Genomic DNA, 11,218 nt, shown 5'->3' on the forward strand with positions numbered 1-11,218 from the left:
TATTAAATGGCTAATGTCGGTCATGTTTCTCTCGGACTGAGATTGTACCATAGATAATTAAGACATTTTGGCGTTTGATGAAATTTTTATTAGAAATTGAACTTATTTAGTTAGGGCCCTGTTAAGATAGGTATACCAAACCGCCATTTTTTTCCTTATCACTTTAAAATTTCAATGACAATCCATTAAAAAATAATTTTATTATCTGTATATTGTAACTAAATTGTTTTAATTTTAATTAATACTATGGGAGACTCTACAGCAATTAACTGTCATAATAGTGACAAGAAAGGTTTTCGTATGTTTACCTATCCTGCAAATAGAGAGAAAAAACAAATGGTTATTGAATACTCGGAGAGATAAATTTCTTCCTACTAAAAGTACACAACTATGTGAGGTAAGTTACTAAATATTGTGTATTTTTCTTTCTCAATATTTAATTATGTTATACGATGATTATGTATTATTATTATCATTTAATGCATCCAATTAATTATTACAGCTCCCTTTTGAACCAAGTCAATTTGAAAAAAATCGTGCTGATGGTTTGAAGAAATTAAAACCAAATGACAAACCAAACCTACTTTGTGCAATGTCTCAAATCCTCCACCTCGAATTAACACTAACAGACAATCAAAGTATAAAGTTAGAGACATAAAATACAAACTGTATTATAAGTGTATAATAAAACTATAAAACATATAACTACTACTATTTATTTTAATTTTAAAAGATACAAATCATATACTTACAAATATCCAATGTGAAAATATTCCTGTATTAGAAAACACTAGGGAGCCTATTTTAGAAGAATTACCAATAAGTATCACCTTATAATTTTTTGATGCTGAGTATATCTTTTGGTTTTTTTTATTGTTTTTAATGTTAAAATTGTTAATTTTAAATTTGTTGTTTTATTTAATATTATATTTTTATTTTCTTGTTAAATAGTAACCACAATTGTTAAATTTTTGTTAACTTACCAAATATAATATTATATTATAATTTATAATGTATTTCTTTTATTTTCACAGTGTAATAAGTGTTCATCATATAAAAAAATAATTAAAAAATTAAAAGCTGAAATTGAAGTACTTCAAGAAGAAGTGTCAAATCGAAAAAAGTATTAGTGTTAAAAGTTTTGTAAGTTAAAATCATTGGAGAACCCTGTTAGGAATTGGAGCAAAGATATAATTTTTAAAGCTCTAAAATGCAGATATGCACTTGGTATACATGGTTATAACTAAATTTTTCATATTTTATTGATATTAGACATAAAAAATAACATAATACAGCACAAAAACATAAAAAAATGTTATGCGAACTAATTGTGATACTGTCGCGTACTGCGTAGTCATATAATAAAATACATTATAAGGAGGTTCTTTGAACATCAAAGGCCACAACTATAAATAAATTAGACTAATAGGCAATACGGGAGCTCTAGGAATATCAAAACCGCAAGCACGGGTAAGTGAAATGGTTCACATAAACTTTTATGGAAACTAAAATGTTTTTAATGGAAAATTAAAAATATCTAGTTAATTAAAGCGATAGAAACCACATCCTAGGTATGTGCGTCATAATCCGCACACACACTCACAATCAATAAAGAAATATCATATTTGTATTATCATTTTCATATACACACACACATACTTGGGATTTACACACACCCTTACATATAACAAATATAAAAGGGACCCGAAAACAAGGGCAAATCAGACGAGTTTTGGCTATGCTACACTAAGCACCTTCACGTCAGTGTATGTCCGGATTTAGAAACATTTCAAACTGTTTTTATAAATGAATTGTTAGGACTTAGAATAATTTCTATAGTTTAATATTTGGGACTTAGAATATTTGTAACAGTTTTATTATTGGACTTAGAATATTTACAATTAAATAAATTTAATTGTACTTAGGATAAGTTTCTATAGCAGTTAAATAAATTAACGTATTATAAAAAGTCTTGAATTATTTCTCTACACCTTCATCCAAGCGTTGACTAAGACATTAGTACTGGAATCACGGATCAAACGGTTGACACACAACAATACCTAGTTAAAAAGAAAATCAAAAGGAAAAAAAATGGTGACTTGGTATACCCACTTCTACAGTGCCTTAATTTAGTCAGGTACTTTAGTCACCAAATAACAGAAAGTAACTTCCCGAATACGCAACTCTTAGCTTAGTAGTTATTACGAAAAACGCACCATTGATATCGGTTGACGTGGTCATTTAGTTTGTACAAAAATATTTTGACAGTTAGAAGAACATTAAAAACTCTTGACAACATAGAACAACACATTATTGTAAAATTATTTTACAAAGTTAGATCTTAAATAATAAGATCTATTAAATTTATATTTTATCAAGCGTTCAAATTATCATTTTTTTTATTATTTACCAAATAAATGATGTACAATCATACCTAGAACGGTTATTTATTGTTTTTCATACATTTTATTATATTTATATATGCATTAACTGTTTTAAATATAAATAATTAAACAGTATCCAATTAAAATATATTTTATCTTGCCATAAGGTTTAATAGTAATTTAACTTTATTAAATACTCATGTACTTACCTATTATTTAAATTTAAAATAAATAATTTTAAAAGTTACTATACATTTAACTCCTTCCCAAAGAATTTTATTAAATTTTCTTATACATGGGTAGCTGAAATTAAATAATTGACCAAAGAAATTATGCGGGTCAATACATAATTTGTGGTTTATAGTTGATTTTAAAGTTTCAGTATTTATAAATGTTTAACGAGAGGTGCAATATAAATGATAAATGTATATGTTGTAAAATCTAATGCAGACGTATACAAATATATACAATACATATTTCCTATTGTAGCGTGTGTACAAATCTATTAACTATTAAAAATTAAAAATAAATCATATTTTAAACTTTTTAGAATCTAAAAATCTGCTCTTTAATCATAACATATAACACGTTGTTTAAGTGACCAAATATGCATGATTCGGTTCGTATAAACATCCCAAGTATAAAGAATACTATATAGAGGATCGTGAAGATAACATTTAATCTACGGGTTGAATACTAAAATAAGCAAAAAAGATCATAACACCATATTGTGCGGTCAAACTGGAGTAGAAATCGTCCGCCGAAAACGAGGACGGGGAACACCGCGGCATTGCGTCGAAAGCAATAGCAAACTGGTATTATAATTTTATCATGTTGAGTGCAACCCAGGACACGTACGTTAAGGGTACACATCGCAATGGCGTTGTCGTTCCGTTGTTGCCTGAATGGCGAGATTCAATCGCGAGTACAATACATTTCAACTAAAACACGACGTTTCAGCTGCGTAATGGAATGTAAAAACGCGAGCGGTAGTAATAGATCGGGCGGATAAGGGATGATCCTTGAGTTTTTCGAGTCAATATTTGCATTTATCGAGTGTGGCCATAAACGGATTTATCCGATTTGTTTTTTAATGAAAATGGACGAGAAAAGCTACCCCGTCGTGCGTAGCGAATACGTTTTTATGCGATCACGACGTTCACGGTATGCTCTAGTACGCAGAGTCGTCTTTGGGGTTATGTAAGACCCCAGGGTCTAATATATGTCGGGGGTCTTTGAACGCATAAATCATAGAATTTTTGTACAAATTAAAAATAAACAACTTCTTCCATAATACATTCTGCTGCGTCAACCCCAACCAAATTCAGAGAATGTGATGCGCAAACAGCAAATGTACACTTTTCATTTACAATCTGTCTTGTATACCAGCGTATAATCTATATTTTTACAATAAAAACTTGTCACGATTTATTCAAACCCTGTCCACCCATATCATAGGAAGACGAAAATATCGGTTTTTCTTAAATTTTTTACAATATAAATATTAAGCATATTGACCGCAAGATGTATGATCATATGTGTAAACGCAAGGGTATATAATATATACAATAATATAATACATATTATGTATATGTTACGCCGAATTAATGAAATTGCCGATTTCATGAAATCAGCAATATTGTCGCCGAATACGTGAAATCTACAATTTAGTTAACAAATTCACGAAATCAGCAAATTTTGATTGCTGATTTCGTAAATTAGGCAACCTTTTTCTGCCTATTTCACGTATTCGGAACACATTATTATGATATAATTATAAATAGTGGCTTATAAATAAACAATAATTGCACGCGTGCTAATCGGCATTACCACGCCGTAATCTTTATTACCTATGTTGGTTGACGTTATGATACGTACAAGTACACATGTAAAAAAAAATAATATATGTAATTCGGTGTGTAACCCAGGCCATACTTGCCAAAGTGTTTAAATATAATACAATTTTTTTTATTTATTTTTTTTTACACATTAAAATGTATTTTTTATTTTATTATATTTCCGGATTTTTACACATTTATTTAAATACATATAATATTTTTTTATTACAATTGGATTTTATGAAATTTCCAGCCTTTTATATATTTATTTAAATTAAATTATGTTTTAAAATTGTTTATGAAGGGTCTTGCTGATTTCACGTAATCGGTAGTATTATGCAATTTGAGTTACTGATTTCACTATTTTTCGACAATGTTGCTGATTTTATGAAATCGGCAATTTCATAAATTTGGCGTAACATATATATATATATAGTATACCAATATAGATTTAAAAATATAAAAACATGTATTTAGTTAATAATTATTTTTTTTCATTGTAATACAATAAATTCAGAGGATAAATCTTCAATTTCTGTCTTCATACATGCAACACTCATATTATAATGCCTAAAATGTTCAGTCATTTTGAGTTTCTATTGTCTTCCTAGGATGAGTATTTGCATATTGTTAGGTATTTTAAGTAAAAATATAAAATAATAGTGGGGTTAAAAGTCTGGTAATATTTATGTTTCGATTTCTCTATGAAATAATTGTTTAAGGTTCTAACCTAATGACAATAATGTATAACAAATCGTTTTTCTATCGATGTGGAACAAAAGTTTATTTACAAAAACATCACGGATTCGTGCAGAATGAGACCAATAAAACGTATACAAGTTTCCATTATTATAACAAGATGGTAGTGCTTTGCATGATCCGTAGTCTTAGGGACTGGACCGAATTAAAGGATCGAAGTAAGACCAAACCGACTGCTACATTTTATTTTTAATCTGACTGAACTGAAAATTTAAAATAATTTGTTAGAGTGGACAAACCATTCGAACTAAAAAGTTTTCGGACAGTGAAAGTTTTGGATTATACCGCATAATTGGTAATTTGTATAGATTTAAACTGCTTGTAGATTATTAAAAAACTGTATAAAGCTGATAGTATGTAGTACATAAAAAAATGCATACTAACATTGATTATAAGTACAAACTATCGGATGGCATGGCTTGGCAGCTTTATACAAACCCTTCCATGTCGCCCACGCCATAATAAAAATAATTGCTAGAGTTGTTCTTCAAAAAATATTTTCGATAATAATTATTAATAGGTACCATAAACAGCTCTGATGTGTATACTTACAAAGTACATTAACAACAGCGCAGGGGTAAAATATTGATTCCCATGCTAATATACGTGTTACTAATTCTTTAAATAATGTATTTACAATTTAAAATCATTGGACTTTAAACGAGCCGTAACCGAACCGATCTGATTACATTTTAAAAACCGAAAGAACTGAAATTATTATTGTTCAAACCAGGACCCGACCGAAATCTTTCATGAAAATATGGAGTCGGGCCGTACTAATCCTTTTTCTATTTTTATATGATAAGACCGAACCACGCAGAGCATTACAGTATGGATATATAATATATTACATTGTTTCAATTCAATGAGTTATTTCAACAACGATTATACGCAATATGTTTATAGGATTTGGTTAAGGTTCGACGCAATCAATTCAATAGTAAACTGCATAAGATTTTGTTAACAAGAGATTAAAATAATAACAGAACCCACGGCATGGGTACGTTTATACCATTGCTGCAAACGAACGGTTACGGTACAAGTAACCGGCATTCACTTCGCAGGCCGTAATAATTAAAATTATCTTTGTTTTATCGAACTTGTTTGGACGTTGTTCCACAATACACTGAGACCGTTTAGCCAGGGGCGGATCCACAGTTTAAGAACTTTGGATCAGGATATTTCAAGAGGCCGTTTATTGGGGCTGAAGTTGGATTATAAATGTATACCTTGTGACAAAAAAAAAAAAAATAAATATGATAATTTAATGTATTATCAAATTTGTTTACTAAGTTTGTTAATAACAAATTCATTAATTTTATTTTAAGGATGTTTCTGTCTTATAGGGAGTCCAGCAAAGATATGTTTTAATGTACTATACAATTAAATCAGTGGCGTTATTTGGGGAGGGGGTGGCTACTGGGAAATTTACTTTAGTCTATTATTAAATATATTTTACCTATATAGTCAACAGACTTAGAATATATAAGAAATTTTCAAATAGCCAATTTTGTCAACAAATATTATCTGTGGGTTAGCTCAGGGATGGCAAACCTTTTGAACACTGCGTGCCCAAAATTACCTTTTTTTTTTTTTTTTTATAGAGCGTGCCATGAAAAAAATATTAAAAATATTATATTTTGTTATATTATAATTTGATTGTATAATTAATGCATTAGTATAAAAAGGTTAGTTTAGGTTAATAATAATAATAATAATAATAATAATAATAATATATAATAAATAATAATAATAATCATAATAATATTGCTTTGTTAATTATTTATATTATATTATATTATAGGTCCTATAATTTTATATATTATATAATATATAATAGTAAATATTTTCGCGTGCCATGGATTTGCCATCCCTGGGTTAGCTCATATCCTGAATCCCCTCCCCCCATCTAGATTCACTCTTACGCAGAACCCACATCGTTAACTATACTGAATACAGATATTAAAATTACTAATGTTTTATGAAATATCAGGACTGATAAGTTGATCGGTGTATTCAATATACAGTAAACGCTCATTATATTGGGACCATAAAGCAATGTAAAAAAGGTGGTTTGGTTTTATATTTTGATTAAAACAACGAAAATAACGATAATATATAATTTCTACTGTAATGTATAAATATAAATATAATATGTACATTAGTACATAATTATTTAATAAATAGGACAAATTTTTATAACACTGCATCGCATGGTTTTTTAATTTTTTCGTATTTCTCGAACACTAGATTTGTATATTTCGTATTTTATAGTGTCGATATATATTATGAAGTAACGATACGGCGTCACTACTTTTTTATTTTTTAAAAATTTCTCAAATATCAACTGATAATTGAACAATTGACGATTATTAATCTTACACGTGTAGGTACTTTATGTGGCTTAATTGTAATCAGTACATACATAGTTTTATAGTTCTACCTAGCGATAACTATCTATAATAATTATTTATAAAAATGAATATCTTTAAATCATGCACATTGCTCACATAATATCGATAAAATGTTATTGCATTAACAACATTTAATTACGGAGTCAACTAAACCTAACGAGGGATTGCTGAACTATATAATTATATAATTTATAATATATATTTTTATATATAATATATATAATTTATATAATTATAAATAACTCATTATAATATCGTCAAAAGTGGTAGTTTATCAGAAAAGTTTTTTAATAATATATCAGTTATCAGCTGTTCTTATCACCAACAATATAACATATTTCGTCATATTACGTAGGTATCATAAAAATAGAATTTGTCATTACTAGTAGAGTAACTAACTTAATCACTTTTACTAGATAACATTTTTTATTAGTATTACTTAGACACAATAAGTTTATAATACAGTGTTATAAATTTATAATAATTATAATAATTATAATTATTATTATAAATATTATAATTGCATTTTTTTCGACTAGTCTTATACAAAATCATAATCCCATGTTCTGCGGACCATTGCGACTGTAAAAACTATGTAAAGAATTCCGTTACTAATATAAATTCTAAATAACGATTGTTGTTATCCAATTTACTGTTGGTATGAAGATCGGTCAATGGAATCGGCATTATGTCATGTATGTACCTGTATATCGGAATAGTTTAATGAAATCGTGAGGTCAAGTGTTTTGGAAAATCCAACTTCTAATGATTGCAGTGGTATTAAAGAGATATTCCCTCACGTGATGGTCGATCCGATCGTCTTAAATTTGCTACGAAAGGACTCATTTCCGATCGTACAGTAGTGGTGTGCTTAGAATTTCGTGAGAAACGAATATAGATATAGTCCGAAGACCTTGCCAGTTTTTTTTAAGATTTTTTTAACATTGTTTAGAATTTTTATATAATTATAATTCTTTAAAATAAAACCTACAAATTTTATGCGTTTAGTTTTAGAAAAATAATTGTGGTTTCCATGAAAATATTTTACCTTCTACATGTACATTAATTTATGTTTAATTGTTTTATAATTTACATTTATCTTCTTTCATAATTGGTTTTAGTTTTGTTTAACTTATAAATGTCATTGTACACGCGTGGTAGTTCAATAAATGCCTACTAAAAAATATACATTAAAAAAGTTTAGATCATTTTGAATTTAGAAGATAATACTTACAATACTTTAGTATCAATCCATATTTTTATGGACCGTTCAAAATGTTTTCGCTCTGAAATCGGTGATATATTTCGATCCTACTAACTGTTCACGTTTTGAAATCTATACTATTATCCAACCGCGCTCAACTCGAGTATTACGTTTTCAATAAAACACGGCTCTAAGTGATTGTAAACTTATCTAATAAGTTTTGACTTAAAAATTACACTAATTGATTACCTTTTTGAAAGTAAAAAAACTAGTTTGTTGCAAAACCCATATAAACCTCGTTTCCTTTGGAATCTACGGTCTCATACAAAAAGGTTATATCTTATGTGATTATAACTTATAAGTACACTTCGAGGAAGGAGTTTATTCTCTATATCGATCTGTGTAAATGGTCGTCTGTATTGATCGTTATTGGATTCAAAACAGATCAGAAGCGATATACGACCGGAGTTGGATTCCTAGTGTATATTTTGCAGGAGATCTGTTGCAAGATTATGTACCTACGGCAGGGAGACTATTTCAATAATGGAGATTACCGTTATCTGGAATATTAAATTACTCGCGGTACAATAGGTTTCGAACTGTTAATCGTGTTTATTCGTAATTAATTTTTATCTTCCGTGCGTATCTCCGATAGAAAAATGTAACTGATTGCGATAAAAAATTAAAAATAAAAAAAAATATTAAAACAGTGTCTGATTTCCATTTGTAATATTTATCTTTATTCCGAGTAAAACGTGTGAATACACTGTATTATTTATATTATTGTGCCAGAGTTGGGCTTTTTTCCGTTTCTAACTCACAATTCTCAACAATTTTAACCGATAATTGAACGGTATCGCACAAAATAGTCAATTATATACTATAATTATAATTCGCAAGTTGAATTTTAAGAGAAAATATAATTTTCCATAATACTTACCCTGGGGTGGACTGGCCAGGGAAGCAAAAGGATGATCGCCTCACGGGCCCTCCATAGTGATAAATTAACAAAATTTATATATATATCTTAAAAATTCATGTTTTTCACCTGTCCCCGTGTCAGAATAGGTACCAACAAAACTATTTATATACGCGCAAGAAAAAAAAAACTAAGAATGTTGTATAAAGCATTAAAATAATAAACACTTTTTGAAATATTTTTTTATTTATTATACCAATTCGAATTCAATATTCATAATTAAGACAGGACAACGTTTGTCAGGTCAGCTAGTCTATATACATAAAAATAAATCCCTATTTCCCTTGGTCACGCCATTACGCGCGAACGGCTGGACCGATTTCGCTAATTCTTTTTTTGCTGTGTTTGTTATTGTCATGAGAAGGTTCTTACGAAAGAAAAAATTGAGAAAATTGCGCGGAACATTAGAAAATTTAAAAATACTTAACCACAATGTAAAATTATTTGTAATCTAACCTTAGCGCTTTGAACAATATAAACTTTTTTAATTTAACCTTTTGACGTTTGAAATATAATTAACAGAATGCGTGCTGCAAATATCGTCAAAGAGGGTGTAAAATAACTTAATATCGTTTAAAACAGATGTTCCGGTCGGAGCTATTTTATTGATAAAATAATACGTGTATTATTAATATATCTATGTAAGATAAATTAATTTTTCAGTGCATATCACGGTTAGTTCATAGCCATCATGACTAACATTAAAAGTTAAATTTAATATGGAGTTTTGGTAAGTTTAGATAGACTAACATACATGTTACTAACGTAACAAGTGATATATTCTGTTTTATAGAAGAATAATAAAATAGTTTTTTTTTTTTTTAATTCACAGTTGAATTTTCGTTTTTGAAAATGCCAGCAATTGGATGTACAAACTTAAGTCTCAGAACTCGCGATGATTGGATATGATATTGCGCGTTCGTTAAAAGTCGTCAACGCACGAAGTTAGCGTCGTTAGTTAGTCGTTAGCGTATCGAATACGTATAAGATCAAAACGGACGGAAAACGTACGTCACCCGACGTGGAAAAGGGTTAAATTGAAAACCGAAACAGTCATGATCGGGAAGATTCATGTCCGTACGATCGGATTACGATGAAACGGTGTTTTCAAAAGGTTTGCAACTGTTGGCGTCGGTCATCCAACGCGCGAACACAAACACACTGCAGGAAACCCGAGCGCTTATCGTTTTGATACTTGCGCATACATTCCCACGGATACGAGTGTTACCGGCTGCGTCCGTTATTACGGGTAATGGAGCTGTTTTTCGCCGTCACCGATAAACGACGTGACGTGCTGTTTGCTGTCCACTCGCGTTCTCGGACACCTGATCAGCAACCGGTCGAGTTTATAATGGACACCGCGTAACAATACAAAACATTCCGACGGCAACGCGATGAAATCGAGTGTTTTGTTTGCGTTCCTGGTACCGTCGTACAAAGGTAACCGTCCGTAAAAGTTTTCAAACTTGCCGTCGCAAAAGGTTTTCTCGAACCACTCGTATTGCCTAATACAGTTAACTGTACCTCTCCGCGGTCCGTCCAAAACCAGCGGCGCCCACTACGCCTTCCCCAACAAATTTAGTGCGACCTGCACTAAAGATTTACACTAAGATTTACATTCTAGAATTCAAAACCAAATA

The 11,218-nt window shown here is 29.7% G+C and overlaps 1 pseudogene; it reads left to right on the top strand.

The window, feature by feature from the left end:
* The first annotated feature begins 246 nt into the window (after nucleotides 1-246).
* On the top strand, nucleotides 247-1,130 carry LOC112691608 (annotated as a pseudogene).
* The last annotated feature ends 10,088 nt before the right edge of the window (nucleotides 1,131-11,218 follow it).

This window comes from Sipha flava, unplaced genomic scaffold (genome assembly GCF_003268045.1).
Source record: "Sipha flava isolate LNK unplaced genomic scaffold, YSA_version1 65_pilon_pilon, whole genome shotgun sequence".
NCBI lineage: Eukaryota > Metazoa > Arthropoda > Insecta > Hemiptera > Aphididae > Sipha > Sipha flava.